The following is a 20,500-nucleotide window of genomic DNA, read 5'->3' as shown; positions in this document are numbered from 1 at the left end:
TTAATTTTGGGAATAGCTGACTCAGTGTGTTCATCTTCGGATGTATCAGTAGGAAACTTAATGCATGACTTGTTTTTACTAGTATGTGAGTTGTTTTTGCTTACTTTGACTTTAGAATATACAGTCTGGGGCTCAGCCTTTATAATCGGCATAAATCAGTATGTGCAGGGCCGCCCACAGGGGGGGGCAACTGGGGCATTTTGCCCCGGGCCCCAGCCTGAAAGGGGCCCCAGGAGGCCCCATGAAGGGCCCCCTGAATACCTGTTTGAAAGATCGATATACTCTAATAGAGCAGTCAGATCTAAGTACTCTAATAGAGCAGTCACAGTATTCTTCAGAGGAGCAGTGTAGCAAGCTTATAGATAAGGAGATATGGTTGGTGATGGGTAGTTATTGTCATTGCCAGCAGGTTGTGACCTTTTTTTTTTTTTTTTTTTTTTTTTTTTTTTTTTTGGTCTTCACCTTACAACTTGGGTCAAGGGCCCCACTTTAACTCTTTGCCCTGGGCCCCTTAATTTCTCTGGGCGGCCCTGAGTATATGTATAGCTACACTACAAAGGAAACAGGTATGGTGACAAGTTGAATCAATTCAGTCTAAGCAGAATCTAAAGGAATTTTGTGTAGTGTGTGAGGAGCAAACATTCAGATACCTCAAGGAGGCTATATTGTGTGAACATCAATGATTCATTAACAGTGTAGCTGGTGCATGGACTAGTGCCAGATATCTCAGCCTGAGTAGTGAGTTGAATCCAGGATGGGGTCTATTCTACAGAATGTGATGCTTTCTGAATCAAAACTTGCAGCTTGGCTAGCCGCTATCATTGCTGAAATTGCATATTATCAGTGGAACATCCAGGAAAATGAAATAGGATAATAGTAACATATTAATAGCTGTCGATTGTTCTACTACCTGATATATCAAGCCGGTTTCTTCAATGCATGACCAATTTGTTAATACAATACAGTAGCCGATTGGATGTCAGTTGTTTCTGCTGATCTTGGCAAGATAGTTTAGAAGACCACTTAATTTCTTCAGTTTCAGAGCATAATATCCACAGAGAAATTAACTAGAAAGTTACTGGTGACAGGAAAAGGCTAGTTGTCATGACTTGATTCAGTCTAGTAAACAGAATATAATTATGGTTGATTAAGTGAGGTATCACTTTCAGAATTTTCAGACGACCAGTGATAAGATGCATGGATTCATTGAATTTTTTGTTACGGTTGAAGACATTAAATATCCAAAAGCAAACTGACTGTATAATATTAATTCACTTTCTTTATATTTTCTCAATTTTGAGCCTGTATACAAATAATTAATTTTTTCTTAGTCAATAGAAATCCTAGAAAAAGATGGAAGAAAAATTTTATTTTTGCTTACCTATACTGTACAACTTCGAAGGAAAATGAAGGAAACATACAAATTAATAAAATTAGTATAACTACAATAAGGTGAATTATAGATAGTAAATACTTAATATGAATCAGAGTTATTGTTCCAAAGCAAAATTGTAGATGGAAAAACAAAGACTGGTGAGATCTTGGTTAATTAACGACAGTGGTTGGAGATTAAAAGGGTAGTAATTTCTTGTTCTTGCAAAGTGGATGTACAAATCAAAATGGGATATCAATTTCATTATGAAAAATTTGTATACATAAATATTCTAGCATTAGTTACTGTATTCATTTGTCCTCCATGATGCTTGCAGAATATAACCTCCTTGTGGTGTGCCAAAATATTTGCTCCTCACACACTGCAGCTGAACAAAATTCGTCAAGTTTCAATTCAGCTGGCTCTTTTCTGTTACCAGTGTCTTCCTGCTTGCTTGTACACTGACTTATGACTTCAAAAGCCAGCCCAGACTATTTTCTAAAGTCTAAATAAGCAAAACAGCTCACATACTATTTGGTAAGAACAAGTACCCTTCTTGATATATCATCTGCAGATGAACCATGGATGAACATCACAAATACTTCGTTACTAATGACAACCAACAAGAACCCACAATCGATCCTTTAATTCTTTTTATCTTATGGTTAATCACCCACTGTAGGTGCCACTACATGCCACTGATAACTTGTAAGGGCAGTTTCAGCAATAGTGAGTTGCAAGCTTCAATTTGAGAAAGCATTCCATTCCGTGGTTTAGTCCATCATTCCGTTCCGTAAAATAGACCCCACCGTGAATCTGCAGCCTCCATAGGCAGTGGCGTAGCTACCATTGAGGCAGCTGCCTCGGTAAAAAATCATGATGCTTAGCATTACTGTACCACACGTAATAGAATCTCAGTGTGGCTGTAGTAAGTGGGGCTGGAGCCCATTGGCTGGACCACTTTTAGCTACTTGAATTTGTATGAAAAGATCGAGATACTCTAATAGAGCATGCAGTCATCGTGATATACTCTAAGCATCCACTGCTTGTTCTAAATCATTTACATTTTATATGTTAATTGACTTTTCAAACTGAGTTCCAGTGGGACAACTGCATGACATTGCATTGAGCTAATTGATCATGCATATCATGCATTAACAGTTACAATAAAAAAATAGCCTCCGCGTGCCATTTCAAAACATATATTTTCAAACTTTTCCTTGAGGGAGCATGCCCCCATACTCCCTAGCTTAACATGCTTAGTACATGTAGTTGAATATCACATGAAAGAGATAGCTACATAATTTCTGACTTAAATATCACATCAGTTCAATAAAAAGTATAGCTAGTGTGCATGACTGTGACCTCCACTGCAGTCCATTGATGGCCTGACCACTCAAAAGTAATATCTCCGGCGGAGTAAGTCAGTTTTTTTGTGTTGAGTAATAATTGAAGCATGGTATACTGTAGCAGTGACTGTAAGCTGGAGCATTACTTATGACATGTAGAATAATACTCTGAAACAGTTTCTTCCATCCAACCAGAGAGTCAACCTGCAAATGCTGTACCACCCATGGTTGAAAGTTTTTGTGAATCAATGACTGAACAAAGAGTGTTGAACCTTTCAAACAGGAAGGTAATTAAGGTTACACATATTTGTAAAAAAAATGTAGTGAGTGTAACAAGAGTAAAACGAAAGTCATACCATTAAATAGACCACCAAAACTATAGCACTTTTTCAAACATACTTAATAAAGCCTTAATAAAAAATAGACTGTATGTGCATGCCTCTTTGTTTTTTTAATATGACAATGAGAGCCTCAATAGCCCCATGAGTACCCTATGTAATCACTTTTAGTGGTTGAAAAAGGTGTTGTGGTTGAAGAAATGTGTTTGAGCAAGTTTTATGTGAGTCCGACCAGTAATCCAGTCCAGTAATCCAGTCCAGTAGTCCAGTCCAATGAATGGATACATCCTCTACATAGCACCTACACACATAACACCATTCATGTGTTTTATGAGATAAGATTCTTGCATGACCCTTAAAATGATCAACAACTTAAGTTACTTAACAAGTGATCATGATTATGGATAGCAAAGTTCCTGTTTTCCAAAATGGATCTACATACTTTAAGCAGCACCTACACACATAACGCCATTCGTGTGTTTTATGAGATTCTTGCATGACCCAATTATGTTAATGATCAACAACTTAAACTAAACTAAAATTCTTGACTTATTTTATTTTAGAAATGAGGAGTTGGAACAGAAACTTGAACATACAATTTAACCTATGGGACGCCACTGAAGTGACATCTATAGGAGCTAGAGTCAAGGGGGCTTGTCTTGCTGTTGGGAGAAACTATAATGAATGACCTTGGATGACAATTTGTTTGTGATAAAAAGTTACTTATTGCTAATTGGGGGAGGGGAAAGTACTTAAATACCAAAACAATAGAGTGAGTAGCTACTCCATGGATGCAGTAGTAGAAATGCTTTCTAGAATAGTAAACTACCATTTCTAATAATAATCATAATGTTAAACTTCATGTTTACTAGAACTAAACACCATATGGACAAATGTACAGTACACACACATCACACAATTATTGTGACATGGTATCCTACCCCTGATAATTAATAAAATGATTATATGCTGCTAAATACCATTCACATGCCTTATTGATTATATATAATATGCTTCAATAACTGTCAATTAGCCTGTAGATTTATAGGAATATTTTTGATGGCATGCCTCATGTTGAATCATTTAAGTCACATAACATTTTAGTCCACATTTTGTAGTGGCTAGTCAGTGTGTATAAAAGCAGGCATGGCTAGCTAGGCTGTGTATCAACACTAAAGTGAAAAAGACAAAATGTTATTTCAACTACTTGTGGTGCTTGCCAGTGGTGTGCTCTGTTTATCACAACAATGCCAGGATGAGGTCTATACCAATGATTTGAAGTTCACTTCTTGTGAAAAGATTCTCACCAAGTTCCCAGATACACCTTCTGGTTACTATGTACTGGCAGACTGTACTGAGAAGGTCTACTGTGACATGGAGAACAAACATTGTGGTAGTCTAGGGTGGACCAGAGTGGCTTATGTCAACATGGCTTCTGAGACATCATCCTGTCCTGGAGAGTTGAAACCTAAGGAAAAGCCAAAGCGTTATTGTGGTGGATATGCAGATACGTGTGTTAATGCTACATTCTCTACCCACGGAATAACTTATAGCCAAGTGTGTGGTAGAATGATAGGCTATCAAATAGGAAATCCTGATGGATTTGGCCCTTATATAAATGATCAAAAAAGGCTTGGTCATGTTTTGGATGGAGTACTCATCAGCCACGGAGAGAAGAGAGTTTACATTTGGGCTTATGTTATTGGTTTGCAAAGAGTGCCAACAACAGCTGCAAACACTTATTGTCCTTGTGCTTCTTACAAGTTTAATGGTGTAGTTCCAGCATTCATAGGAAATGATTATTTCAGTGACAGCGGAGTTGATAGTAAACCAACTGCAGGAAAGTTTTACCCAGACCAATTATGGACTGGTGAAAGATGTGAGTCACCTAACTTCTGTTGTTCCTCAGCAAGCATGCCATGGTTTTGTAAGACACTGGCTATCCCTACTGATGATGATATTGATATCTACAGTTGTGATAATTGAATCAGGAGAAGATGTAGGCTTGGAATTAATAGAACTTTATGTACGGTGAGCGCTATACACATAGCATTTGCTAACAAACTGAAGTAGCTAACTTGTGCACATACATTTAAGTGTTTTGTATATTTTAGAACAATCAACTAGGCAATTGCATAAGGTTTTTCCATTTGATTTAAAAACCATGAGTTTAAAATATAATCATCTCTGAGAAGCAATGAATTCCTCTTTCAGTTTGGTGAGATTTGGAAAAATAATTAGATTTGCCTCTATAAACATTTTCATTGTTGATTTGTGAATGAATTCTTTGAAGCACAATCTTTCATATTCAGCTCCATTGATTATGTCTGCTAGGAATTCTTTGCTCTAGTGTATTTATTTTAAAACTTTACAGACAGTGTTGGCACTGATGGTAATGTACCAGTGGCCAGAAGGGTAATTACATAATTACAGCCTAATAACTACATGTATATCCAGTAAAACAATTATATAAAGAGGACAATGATTATAATTTAAAAATGATATCATGCAGTAAAATTCCCTCAACTAAACAAAATGCATGTCTATATCGTTTACTGTCACTGAATACGTCTCTTACTGATGTGAACAGTAATTGTCATCAACTGGATTTCTATGAATGGCATACCTACCATGGACTCATTTAATGCCTGGAGCTGAAGTCTCAGGCTTTTAGCACACAACTTTTAGTGGGAAGTAGGGCTGGGCGGTATTGGAGTTTCGCTTCACGATATATCGTGCAGAAATATATCACGATATTACTATTTATCGCGGTTATTAAAGATGACTGCTATATTAGAGTAGCTGACTGCTTTATTAGGGTATCTCGATCCTAGCTGACTGTTCTATTAGAGTATCTCGATCTTTGTAAAAAAATTGACTAGCTAGTACTAGGTCCTTGTTTGCAGTAGTATCACGTGATTATTTGAGGTGCATTATAACAACCTTAAGGGCTTAATAAGCTGTCACAAACACTAGAAATTGTAATAATATCGATATCGTGATATTATCGTTTCACCGAAATCTACGCGATACAGATATCGTTTCATTGCAATACCGCGGTATTACTATAATACCGAGAAACCGCCCAGCCCTAGTGGGAAGGTATGGCTGCAGGCTGCGTGTAATGCTCTAAAGTCAGAAATACAAAATAATATTATTATGTGGTATCCAGCTGCTTTGCATATCACAACAATGCCAGGATACCAATGATCTGAAGTACACTTCTTGTGAAGAGATCCTCACCAAGTTCCCAGATACACCTTCTTTCTGGTTACTATGTACTGGCAGGCTCTACTGAGAAGGTCTACTGTGACATGGAGAACAAATGTTGTGGTAGTCAAGGGAGGACCAGTCAACGTGATCATCATACCCTGGAAACTTCCATGCACCTAAACAAAACTACAATATTATGTTCTTGCAGTGGTGTAGCTGAGGGTATACCATTGCTACCCATGCACAAAATAAATTACAGTCAAGTATCTATATGTGATAGAGTAAATAATACATTTGGCCCCTTTACAAGGAATAAAGCAAAATTAATGTTGATCATGTAATGGATGGAGTACAGTAGAACTTCAAACTATACGCTAGTGTAATATAGCTATGTGTTGGTTCACCAGTCATAATAATGTTATTAAAAAGTAAACAAACAAGTATAAGGAAAAAGTTTAATTAGGGATCACAGAAAAAAAGTAGTGAAACAAGGGAGGTCACCTACATGCACCTGAAGATATTGCTACTAGTGGATAATCAATTCCTAACTCAGTTATGTATGGGTATAGACTGAAGTAGGGACTTAATGTTCACTAGCATATCTTCAGGTGCATGTAGGTGACCTCCTTGTTACACTACTTTTTTTTCTCTAATTGATTGAACTTAAAATTCTTAATTTTTGTATATTTATCAGCCATGGGAAATGCTGCTGGAATGCCAACAGCAAGAGATAATGTTTATTGCTCCTGTGTTTACTACATGTTTGATGTTGCATTTAGCTATTGGAAATGTTTATTACTGAGATAGTGAAGTTGATGATAAGTCAGCTGGAGGAATTTTTACACAGGATGGGTGTAAACCTCTTAAGTTCTACTACTCCTCAGACAGCCTGATGTGCTTTTCAAGGGATCCTACTAATGATTATTGAAATACGCAACTGTCAAAGTTGAACTAAAGAAGACACATGCAGCAAATAGAACTATTATGTATACACTCTGAGAATATATGCATGTTGCGTACACTTAACTTTTGTCATGTTTTTTTTTCTTCTAAATTTGTTAACACAGAAGACATAATTGAGAATTACCACTTGTACTATTATTGCAATGTAATGTGCACTGAAAATTAGGGTACTGGTGTAGCTAAATAACTTAACGTATCATAGCATTGCTTTCCTAAAACTACTCCACATCTCTTAGCTATCAAGTGAAATATATTCTTTCACGGTAATGTATATGTTGTTTTTGACACATATGAACTATACCTTGTGTTCCTCCTCATCTTCACACCTAATGCTGTTCACTAATTCCTTTTCCTTAACCTATATGTTCTGTAGCTCACTTGTAAAGTTTCCATTGTTTTTCCACTACACTGTCTTACAATGCCATATGTGTGGTAGCTATATAACAGTACAGTGTTACAGTGGCAACAATAAAGTCTAAGACCCGTCACATAGTGGATTGCACAACAACCCTTCCTGCACTACATCATCCAATCCAATGTACAACTACATAACACCTTACATCATGCATTTCTGTTGCAGATGACGCAGCTATAAAGTATATAGAAAGTTCTAAACTGCAAGATTGCCTGTTTGTGTGTGTGTATGTTAATTCAAGACCTAAGAAGCTGTAATCAAACCTGCCATATTACTTGGGTAATAATACAGAGAAAATACAAATATACAAATTAATTATAATATTTCTTAAGATCTTTTCCTGTCTGTCTGGAGTGCAGGGGTACAGCAAGAGAATTTGGTGAATAGTCTGGTACAATGTAATTTTCTCTCAATGTTTTATTCAAGTCAGTATAATAATTATCTGATTCAGGGTTGGTTGAGGTAGACAATCTTAAGTAGACATCATTTCCAATAACTTGTACTTCGTATGTCCATTGTTTCACTCCCTCTAATTTTCTCTCTTAGCGACGAGGTTTTGTGGATCAATAGCAACATATAAACTCTCCCCTTAGCTGGTGTAATCTATGACGATGCCATGGACAAATGACACATCAATGTCCTAACAAATGTACATAACAGTTAACACCAATTGGTGTAACTACTTCAGTTTAATACTCTGTTAAACAGTTCTCAATTATATTTACTGGGCTACATACTCACACTAATTTAAAGACTTAATGGTAGGGAAAAGGTTAAAGAGAAATTCTGTGTAAAAAACTGAAGTGTTTACTGGAATTTCTTTTTGACTTCTTTTGTCCAGTAAGAAAAGCCAAAGAGTTTTTAAATTTTCAGCCTTTAGTTATCTGCAGCAATAGAGAGCGGGACAGCAAACAATCAATTTGTATACAGTAATTATACTGAAATAAACTACAAGCGTTTGTTTAATTATGCATAAGTCACAAGTACATCAGTCTATGGAGTCGAGACTTGTCTCAATGTGTTCACCATGAACTAACAAATTCATAGATGTAAACTAGCATACGTATATCCACCCATGCATATATATATATATATATATATATATATATATATATTAGTGCTGAAACGATTATTCGGTTATTTGACTATTCGGTCAGCATGACACTATTCAATTCATTAACACACTATTCGAATAATCATTAGCACTTTGTACACTGTATTCAGATGGAAAAGCCAGCCTTGAAACTTAGGATTATGAGTGAAGTGATGTATCTATGATGTAACAATTCTATTTTAGAAAAAAATAGCAATAGCTCTTAGGCTTTACCTTGCTCCCTAACAAAAAGCATAAGCTTAAAGAATAATCAAATATTTGGTTGTTTTGTTAACAACTATTCGAATAGTAAAAATTGTTATCCTAATATATATATACAGTTTAATAATGCACCCTTGATTAGTATCACACTGCGGTATTATTTGGGTACAATTGATATTATTTTTGAGGTTAGTTGAAATGGTGATGCACCCTCGTATAGTAGCGCACCTATAAATGAAATTTTAAGAAAGCACGCGGGAATGTGCTTCCCATGGTCGAAGAGTTGATCTGTGAAAATGTCAGAGGTTGTTCATCATCGCAAATGGTCATTTGATGTTGTGTTCAAACTAAGAGTTGTCCATCATGCAGAAGCTAGCTTGAAGGCAGTGATAGCCAAAGCGTTCAACATCCACAAAAAATGTGCTCAGACATGCGTAAAACAAAAACGAGTCCTGACAGAAACAGTAGGAGGAAGAGACAAGAAGAAGAGACTTACAGGTGGTGAACAAAAACCTGCGAACCCAGACTTAGAAGAGGGATTGTTCAAATGGATCTGGGATAAGCAACTCCATTCACTAGAAAAATGGTTACAACAGAAGCTATACGATTGTACAATGAAAAGACGAAACAGGTACTCCCATGGTTGTTAATCAATGTTGAATGATTGCAATTATTCAGTGCAGGACACCATTCATTGGTAGTCATGGTTGGCTACACAATCTGATGAAAGTGAGGAAATTGTGCTTGAAGAATGTGTATCCAGTTAGCTGCATGACTGCCATGGACGAAGAGGCATTTTGGATGGATATGCCAGCAAGCACCACTCTAGACATTGGGGGCACATGTAGTATTCCTATTAAGATGATTGGACATGAGAAAAGCAGGTTTACAGTTTGCCTGGCTGTGCACATGGACGAAAGATGTGGCTTTTGTTTTGTTTAAAGGGAAATGTCCAGTCAAAGCACTTTTGGGGGTTACAGGAGTTTATGTAGAGTATACAGACAACGGTTGAATGAATGAAACGACTACTATCAAATGGTTAAAGTCATGTTGCTCAGGAAACTTATGACAGCAGATGGCTCCTTTGTTGGGATACATTTATGGCTCATGGTACTAAGGAAGTGAAGGACGAGGCTTCTCATAAGAGAACAGATATTGTATTTGTTCCTGGAGGGTGTACAGGGATAATTTAGGTAGAAATGTTTTAATGTATTGGTGTGCGAGTTAATATTAATGCTAAAACCACAGGCTGCTGATGTATGTTGGAATAAGTCTTTTAAACAAAAATACCAGGAGTTGTATGATGTCTGGCAGAAGGAAGGTGAAAAGACCTTCACCAAAGGTGGCAATCAGCATGCTCTTACAAAGGTTCAACTGATGTTGTTGTCAGTTCCTTCAAAACATGTGACATTATTGTGGCTACAGATGGAAGCCAAGATGGGGAAATTCATTGTCTTAAACCAGGCAAGCCAGTAGAGGGAGATAAAAAGTTGTTGCAGCAGCAAAGTAAAGCATACGATGATCCATTTGCAGAAACAGATAGTGAGTCTGCTCTTGACACTTATGAGGAGTTTAGTGAAGGTGATGGGTCGTCAGGGTCAAGCAATGATGATGACAAGTTTGAATTCCCATCCTCTGATGAAGGGGAGCTGATCACTTATGGATCAGCAGAATACCCTATTATGTTATAACAACATATTACATGTATGTGGCATACATTCTCTTTACATTTAGCTCACACAAACTAATCATCAGTATTACAAAGGAAGACAGTATAGTATAAACAACATGCACACATCAAGGGTACAATTAAAATGGGCACGACATTGATGCACACCATGGTGTTAGCTTTTGTTTCAATCGCTTAATTAGCTGTCTTGTACCAAAGAAACAGTATAAACAAGGAACCTCCAATCCAATGCCTTATCGTCTTTGTTAATCTATTTTGCAAACTACACTCCCTCCTTGCTCAATAAATTTCCAGAAACATTTAGAATGTTCTCTTGGTATGATTTTTTTCTCTGTCAGTATTGGCATTCCTGATGATGGAAACAGTGTAACGATTGTAGCCATTATCTTCTTTTTTTCTTCACAACAAGTTCTTCACCTAGTACAGGAGTCCACACCTCCTTATACACATGATGTCCTCGTACAACAGAGCGCCACTCATATGTTGATGCTCTCACAGATTCTGATGCCATTTCCCCCAGAACGCCTTCTTCAAAACAAAAATTCATGATAGACTAGCAACGGCAAAATAAAATAGTAGCACACCCTCAATTAATACTGCACTACAGCATTGTTTGGAGGATTTTGTTCTCACAGTTGGAGAAAAACTAATAGTACTGCTGTGATATTAATCGTGGATATATGGTATATATATAAGAAACTTAGAAATGGTGCCAATAATGCTACAACATAAACAAAACTCAAACATATTCTTATTTCCCATGAATAGGCAAAAATGTCAGAAGATGGGACAAGGCTGTATGCACTAGAAAGTGAAAATAAAATTATTTTAATAACATGCGTTCATACTACCTGACAGATCACACGACGATACCATTCACAATAGCTAATACTGGTGGCATGATTACAGCACCATCCATCATCATCACTACAAGTTTAATTTCTTCATAACAACAGGGTTTTTCCTATCATGAATCACAACATTCCAAAAACATACTCTTGAAAGGTTCCGTACAAAATGGCACTAAAAGGGGTTCATTTCCTACACTACTATAGGGGAGATTTAGTGCCACAAGCACTAAATCTTCCCTACAGTAATGTAGGAGATGAATTATGCTCAACACTAAATCTTCCTACATTAGTGTAGGAACTATATTGTGCTCCAGGCACTAAATCTTCCCTACATTAGTGTAGGAGATGAATTGTGCTCAACACTAAATCTTCCCTACATTAGTGTAGGAACTATATTGTGCTCCAGGCACTAAATCTTCCCTACATTAGTGTAGGAACTATATTGTGCTCCAGGCACTAAATCTTCCCTACATTAGTGTAGGAACTATATTGTGCTCAGGCACTAAATTCTATTGAAGTGATCATAGTGAATTGTTGCTGTTTTAGTTGCAATACTTCAACTGCTTGTACTTTATTTTCCATACAACCTCATAACAGCCTTCTACCTTTGATGCTAAGGCAGTAGTACCCTTTGATTCCTGGTATAACATATTGTAAACATGTGACTATGGGTTATAGTAGTTTACTTAGTTTTAAAAATGAGAGTTTAGTACTTCTTGTAAGTATGCATATTTATCACTATAGCAACTTCTTTGCATATAGGTCTGCTTCTTTCTTGGATACATAATTTAATGTTGCATGGAATCCCATGGTTGATTCTTGCTATGCGTATATACATACAAATGTAAATGGAGTTGCACTTATGGACCTTATCCATGATGTCACAAGACACATAAAGGCCAACATAGTTGGGACAGCAGGATTACAGTTACATAGAAACCATTTAAATTAACTAATACAAATTAGCATTTCATGAAATACTAATTACATAATAATACTAATTACATAATAATTGTAATTACTGCAAAATATGAAATGGTTACTAAGGAACGCTCAACTTGCAATATAGTTAAACCCACAAATGCATGAAGAGAAGTATAGCTTGGTTAACGTGTTTTCGAAGAAAACTATTCAGCCCTGGTTTTCATACACATACTAGCTGGACACGCCCTCAATTCCAACTCAAAGTGCTACGCTATTCCTAGTAACTCAGGAAGCTGGTAGTGTAGTTTTGTCATTTTTAAACACCCATAGAACCCACAACAAAACATTCACAAAGTTTTAGAAAGCTGCCATTCCTAAACTGCCTTAGAGCAAGAGCAAAACTTACCTGACTATATACGTAGGTGCTTAATACTGTACACTGGGAAACTTTGACGAAGGGAAACTTTGGCAAATCAAAGTGAATTCGTCAAAATTTATTTCGTCAACATAAAATAAGTGCCCAGGTTCTTATTGGTGATTTCAAACAATTCGTCAAAGTTTATTTCGTCAACTTTGCCTAAGAGCAGATTCATCAAAGTTTACCCTCGTCAAAGTTTGCCGGTGTACAGTATAGTTCTTATGCTGCCTCCATTTCTAACACATAGACTGCTTTTGACACAAAACCATTAGCTCACATGGGTGCAGACAGACACACATGTACACGCATGTACGTTTCTTTCTGGAAACAATTATAGTAAACCAGGCGTGTGCCCTTGACAGCCTGCAGTGCCAGGTGCACGCCTGCAAATTGCACGGGGAACAGTAGGGAAGAACAATCACACCATGGGCCAAGATGGCAAGCTCTAACCAACAGATATGGTAATTATAACAAAAATCATAATCAGTCAAAAGGCACCTAGACATTTTTATTGCAATATGTATCTGCTGGTATAGGCTGTAGCTATAATTGTTTAAATAAATTCTTCCATACATGCATGCATAAAGTTATAGACTTTAGCAAAAAAAAATCAAGCAAGTTATGAGTATAAAGCGGTTGTATCCCAGTAACATATTTTAATTACCACCCAAGTCTGAGACTATGGGTGATAACCTACGATAATACCCTCAAATAAATTCAATTGAGTTATTGCATTAAAACCTTTAGGCAATATAATCAATATTTTTGATTTAGTCTAGATGCGCCAGTTAGGAAAGAGAGATTTTAATTTCCAATGGTGATGGTATTCGAGACTTCTTGCTTTGTGATGGAAACGGGGAAAAACATTTAGTCTCAAAACATTGCATCAGGTGTTTTCGCATTTCTTTTTGATCATAACAAAGAGTGGCGGGGTCGTCTCCAAACATTAGTGATACGCAAAATGCAATTGCAAAGCAGCCACAGTCTTTGTTTCCCTTTTGAAGTTGAACTTGTGGAATTTTCACAATCCAGTTCCCATATAATGAATGCAGTTGTTCGGCAAGAGTTGAGTTGATGCTTTTAGGTTGAAGAGAATCGTACAAATAAACTACGTTATCTCTGATGTGCGATAATGCCCAATGCTCACAAAAGTGGTGAAAAAAGAAAGACTTCTCTTCTGCTTCTTTTATCAATTCTGGTCGTGCCACACGAAGTGTGGTTTGTGGGACAGGTATATTAGGAAACTGCTCACGTATCAAGTTACATGTTCCATTCATGTGCCTGTCAGTGAGTGGAGATTCTTCTACCAGTAACTTCTTCTCATTGTCTTTCAACTTCAACTCGGGCACCCAATATGACACTGGACTTGGTGGAGAGTCATCAATTTCAATCAGATCTAAGTGGATTGGTATTACCAATTGTATACACCTTTCAAGGAGTAGAGAAATATTTTTAGTTAATACCAACACCTTTCTCTGCCAGACATGTCAACTAGCATTCAAGGAGTAAACAGGACACAGAGAAATATTTTTAGCTCTAAACGAGGTGGAGTGTTAATAATGAAGTATTATTTTATGAAGTATTATTTTATGCCTACAACAATGTAGGGAATAATTAGTGCTTCTTTGAACAATATTTTGCCTACTACATTGTAGGGAACATTTAGTGCCCCTTAGCACTAAATCTTTCCTACATATAAGGGCAAGAAATAATATTTGAGTATAGTGCTTCATCCCACATGTATTATAGGGGAGATTTAGTGCTCAGTGGCACTAAATCTTGCCCATATATATAGGAACAAAAGTGCATTTAGTGCCATTTTATCTGGACCCCTCTTGAAATATGCAACACTCTATTTGTACAGAAACTGGTCAGCTTACATGAATAGCTTCAGTAACTGTGCAATAGTATTATGCACATGGGTTTGTCCCACCACAGGGTGAATATATATAATAGCATATAAGTTATAGCAATTTGAGTCTTCTTTCACTGCTTACTGATTTGATTGAAATAACTTTTGTAACGTGTGTATGTATTTCACTACACCTCACTGCAAAAAACAGAACTATGCAAACCAGTTGGGTTTCCACTCAGAGGGTCACAATTTCCTATTCAACTGAATATGTGTCAGTTCGTAGTTCATGTATTTCTATAGGTGTATGTTCTATTAGAGCACAGTATTGTATTAAATGCTAAGGAGTTACCCAGAATAACACTACCTATTTGCTAAACTATTTATTTAGTAACTACCATAATTTACTTTCTTTCCATTATAAAAAAAATTTCTTATGTAAAAATTATACAAAAACTTTACATATTTTTATATTTTTACGGTCTGTATATTTAAACTACTAGCAAGACTCCAAGAATTATCCCGATAACATTGATACTAAAGGTGGACCAATACCGTACCATATGTCTAAAGACAGTAATTTACATAAGTGGGCGTGGCTCACTAAAGAAGCAGGGCTATGCTATGACATGTAGTAACACATCCACATTTAATCTAGCACGTGGGCTCAGACCCGAATAATCGTAAAGCAGGACGTGGATAACCGGTTTAACATTGTTAATAAATAAACTATATTCGTTGGCTTACACATTGCTATAAAGTTTGCTGCAAGTTGCTCTCACTAATCAATATCAACAGCGAGTCACGTACACGTGTGTTCAAACAGTTTGGTGCAACCAGCGACCATGTGTATTCGAATAGTTTGATGCAATATGCACTGGTAGATGGAAGCCGTACTGTAGTCTATTAACATTCAGCGGTAGAACCTTGACTTATGGCCATGATAAAGGGTAAGACAATAATGCAAGCATTGTGTGTTTATCAATAAATTTTCTTAAGCAAACTAGAAACGTTACTGCGAAAGAAGTAGGGCTGTAGCTGTAGCCAGTTTCCGCTACGCTTGACTGAAGGCATCAGGCAGGCAGGCAGGCAGGCAGGCAGGCAGGCAGGCAGGCAGGCAGGCAGGCAGGCAGGCAGGCAGGCAGGCAGGCAGGCAGGCAGGCAGGCAGGCAGGCAGGCAGGCAGGCAGGCAGGCAGGCAGGCAGGCAGGCAGGCAGGCAGGCAGGCAGGCAGGCAGGCAGGCAGGCAGGCAGGCAGGCAGGCAGGCAGGCAGGCAGGCAGGCAGGCAGGCAGGCAGGCAGGCAGGCAGGCAGGCAGTAGAAGAAAATTTCGTTGAATAAACCTTTAAAAAATTCTGTAGCAACTTGATGGAAACGTTTCGGGTCGATCTGAACACACTTTAGGGACCCAACCGATACTGTCATGTTGTTGTGAGGAAATTATGGCAGATTTTGGGTTATATGATATCACGGGTCACCCCCAGACCTTTGATGTCCCTACTATACAGTGCTATTGTACTGTATGATATATACAAATATACTATATTTGAGATTTATACAAGTATTGAGAAAATGAGTAGCATTATTGAGATACTATAAACTTTTGTATTGCACAGCCCTGTTTTAATACTGTAGCAGTTGTGGCTAAATCTTTTTTCTAATGTAGCTACCAGTGCTGTAAAAGATCGAGATACTCTAATACAGCAGTCACGTAAAATCAATTGTTTTTGTTCAGTATAAATAATACAAAATAGTTTCATGTTATGATTTTTTGCGTGAATATAAAGCGAATTATGGTACGTCTCAAAATACTTTGTTGTATTAAAAAGACCATAAAGGAATTGTAAGACAACAATGATGAAAATGATACATAAGGTAGATACAAACAATCGGGTACAAACAAAATAGCTTTAATCGCTACAGTATACAGTCTATAAAACAGTTTCACATAGTTTGGTCATTGAGAAATGTTCGTTCTTTCTGGATCACATTACCTGATTACATATGCATACACTTGTTATTATTGAAAAGCTCCCAATGGTCTTTTCTAGCTATCGTAGCCATCAGAAACAATTCATAGTAATCAAAAACTCTTTGTGACCTATGTTCACTAGATTATCTATTTAAAAATGAAGTGGGGATCCAAGCAATAAACATAGTGAAACAAGAGATGAATAATGGTATTACAGCATAACTCAGTGGGAAAATCCCTACATTGGCATGTTGTAACAATAATTTGTTCAATGCCATATTAGGGATTTTCCCACTGAGCTATGTTATCATACCATCATTCATTTCTTGTTTCATTGCTTGGATCCCTACTTCATTTTTAAATTAATAAACTAATTTTTTTGATTTTTTTCTTCTATAGCATACAGCTGTACACACATGACTGTTCTATTAGGGTGACTGCTGTATTAGAGTATCTTGAGTCAGCCTTTCACCTACCAGGGGGTGTGGCATATTTTCATTGTGCAAACATTATCAATACAATAATAACGGGGTAAGTTATCGTGAATGAGTAAATAGATTGTCAAGAGGTGTGCTTGATTGTTATTTATCAACCAAGATCACATTCATAGGCATGGTTGAGTAGGCATGGCATTGAACCTATCATGAAGTTACTTAAACAAATTCTCAGGCAAAGTGTTGATAGGGAAAGACTACCTGTAAAAGACACAGAGAGCACACACTCGTTGGAACCCCAAAAGGCACATCCCACCGGTGAGTTTGTTATTGTAGTGTAATATGGTGACCGTGCGCTGCTTCGTTTGGCCTCCGGTTTTGCGACTGTGGTCAGGCAGGCGAAAATTGAGTTTCAGTGGTTTTTAAAAAAATTTACTCAGGTGTTTTTTTTTTAACGTTGTATTTGATACTAAATGGACTAATATTATTCCATAAAGGTGATTTTTGTCTCGTAAGATGTTTCTAGGATGATTTTTAAAGGCAGCATTATAGGTGGTGCACATCATTATTGGGGGATCCCCACTTGAACAGTACTATCATACTGTTTGATAACAACCTTCCAATAGTGCATGAAGAATCTGGTTGTCCCAGGAATGGGACCTCATAGACATGTGCATTGTGATAAGAAACATACAATTAACACACAGTATCAGTAGAAATGTCTTAAAATTGTATTCAGCATGTGTTTTAGAGCAATCCACCAGATGGCAGTTGCATACAAAAATTAGCACATTAAAAAAACTGGTTTGTTCACCATAGTTAGCTATCGAGACAAATTAGTTGACTGTTATATTTGGGTGACTGCTTTATTAGGGTAATTCAACATATGTACAAGCTGAGACTGAGATATGGCCACTGGGAAATAAATTTATGGTCACGGTACTGTTTTCTGTATTGTTAAATGATCAGCTATCCAATTTTCACAAAAGTCAGTGCCTGTACAAACTCCTTGTACGATGTATATGGTTCAGAAGGAGTCATAAAACAAGGCACAAAGAACATATATTTGTCAGAACCCAAAAGGTAAATGTCGTAAGTGAGTACATGTACGTTATTGAGGCAAGACTCCCCAGTAAGCTATTTTTAGCACTGCACTTTTAATGGTAATGCTTTTGGGGACACCATTTTCTTTTGGGGGAACCTTCCCTACTGAGTACTGCATATAACAAATAAATGACTAATGTGTCAACACCTGCAGCTGGACACTTAAAGGTCCAGTTCTCCAAACTGTCTGACATATTTGGTTAGCGAGAAGTCAAACCCTTGATGATTGCATGTTGCTAGGGAACAAATTATCACTGTGTTTTTTCATTAAAAAGTTTGCACATCACATGACCTACAGAAGTCTTCAGAAGAATCTAAGAACACATATATTTGTAGGATACTGTTAAGTTGTGTTAATAGCCACAATAATTTACTAGAACGTGTGAAAATATATTAGATCGCTTTAAAACTCCTGATGTATGAATTGTATATTTTAACATGACCTCTAGTAATGGTAGTTAGGACTGTACAGTGATGGATGGGTGTTTGTTTGTATCAAACAGCACGGTAGTACTGTTGGAGTAGGGATCCCCCCTCCCTCCCAAAGTAACGCGTTACCTAAAATTCTGCCTTTAAAAGTCATCCTTACATGATGAAAATCACCTTTACAGAATAATATTAGTCCATCTAATATCAAATACAACATTAAAACAAGAAAACACTTAGGCGGGCGGATATTGAATTTAAAAAATAATAAAAAAAATACTGAAACCTGAATTTTCATCTGCCTGCCTGACCACAGATGCAGCAATACACAACCGCCATTTTATGCCCATAATAACTAACTCACTAGTGGCATGTACCCTTTGGGGTTCTGATGAGTGTGTGCTCTCTGTGCCTTATCTTTCCCTTTATCTTCAATCAGTCTTCATGCAAGAAACCATATTGATGCATTAATTTTTCATATCAACACTTTAATATGTTGATGCCACAAAATTATTTAAAGTGCTTATTCCCAGTACTGTACAACAGGAAATATTGACGACCCAACTTCACAGCTTTGATAAATTAAATTTGATGAAAAGCAAGAAACCACAGATCATAACACTGACTTTTGAGGAGCTTATAAATTCAAATTAGACAAATGTAACTGATTCGTCAAATTTTTCTTTCATCAAAATTTCCTGTCGCATGGTAGATGGTGTAACCTCACGATTTAGAGGCTACACCCATTAACGGATTAGTAGGGATCTAGTGCAGAGACTATCCTCTTAATTAAGGGTGCTCTGTACAGTTTGCTTATATGGCTTCCCATGAAATATGTTATGTACTTTTGTAATGGATATAAGCTAACACTAGGACCCAGTTTAGTCCAAACCCAACTGCTAAATCTGCTTTAGATCATGAGTTACAGTCTTTCCCTTTACACCAGAACTAGTCCTACAGTTTACACACAAGAGCCTTGATACTTTTATGATACACTATACTAAACAGCACAAACCATTGTGCATTTTTATTTTTGTCTTTTAGCTTCTCAATCATCACATATTTATCTTTCGGGTTGACACTCTCAAAAATCCTTTTCTTTACTTCCACGTTATTCATTATCTTAACTTGCTATTTTAAAATGGCAAATGCTCTTCTTTGGCAAAATTACTAAAGTAGCTTGTGTGAAAATTTCATGTCTATTGGATTAAAAATGATGGAGTAGTTCTAATTTAAGTGAGAGGGTGTAGAATAGCAAGATGCGTGCGCTTGTTGCTATGGGATACCTAATTTACAGGTACTAAAATGTGTCAACATGTCACAGATTAATTAAGTGACCATAATATTTCTTTTAATGTAAAACAGACTACATCTTGGGAAGCCTTGTATGAACTATACAGAGCACCCGGTAAGTGAAAGGCCGACTCAAGATACTCTAATATAGCAGTCACCCTAACAGAACTGTGTGTATAGCTGTATGCTATAACAAAAATAATAATATCTTTACTTTAAATATGAAGCAGGGATCAGAGTTATAAAAAGTAGTGAAACAAGAGATGAATGATGGTATTATGGCATAGCTCAGTGGAAAAATCCCTACTTTAACATTGAAAATATAATTGTTATAACATACCAATGTAGAGATTTTCCCACCGAGCTGTGCTGTAATACTATCATTCATCTCTTGTTTCACTACTTTCTATCGTTTGGATCACTACTTCAGTTTTATACTAGTGGATATATAGCACTAAACAATATGTTTGTTCAATTTACAAATAAGGTTTTACACAAGTTACTGTGGAAAGGAGGGTACGCACAATAGGTGTACAGGGGATCAAGGAATCATGTGCATTGGCTAGTGATAT

The 20,500-nt window shown here is 36.8% G+C and overlaps 1 long non-coding RNA gene across 2 annotated transcripts in view; it reads right to left on the bottom strand.

Annotated features, from left to right (window-relative positions):
- Positions 1-7,916: 7,916 nt before the first annotated feature.
- The window catches only part of LOC136245363 (uncharacterized), a 17,469-nt gene continuing 4,885 nt past the window's right edge, over positions 7,917-20,500 (bottom strand). Inside the window, exon 2 of one of the 2 annotated variants that reach the window (XR_010695814.1) lies at positions 7,917-8,290. This is a non-coding gene — a long non-coding RNA (uncharacterized lncRNA). The remainder of the gene's footprint in view (positions 8,291-20,500) is intronic. The other variant, XR_010695813.1, reaches the window with a different exon arrangement.

Source organism: Dysidea avara, chromosome 15, assembly GCF_963678975.1.
Source record: "Dysidea avara chromosome 15, odDysAvar1.4, whole genome shotgun sequence".
In the NCBI taxonomy this organism is placed as follows: Eukaryota; Metazoa; Porifera; class Demospongiae; order Dictyoceratida; family Dysideidae; genus Dysidea; species Dysidea avara.
Note: the sequence above shows the minus strand (reverse complement) of the source record. Positions and strands in the feature narration are given on the sequence as shown.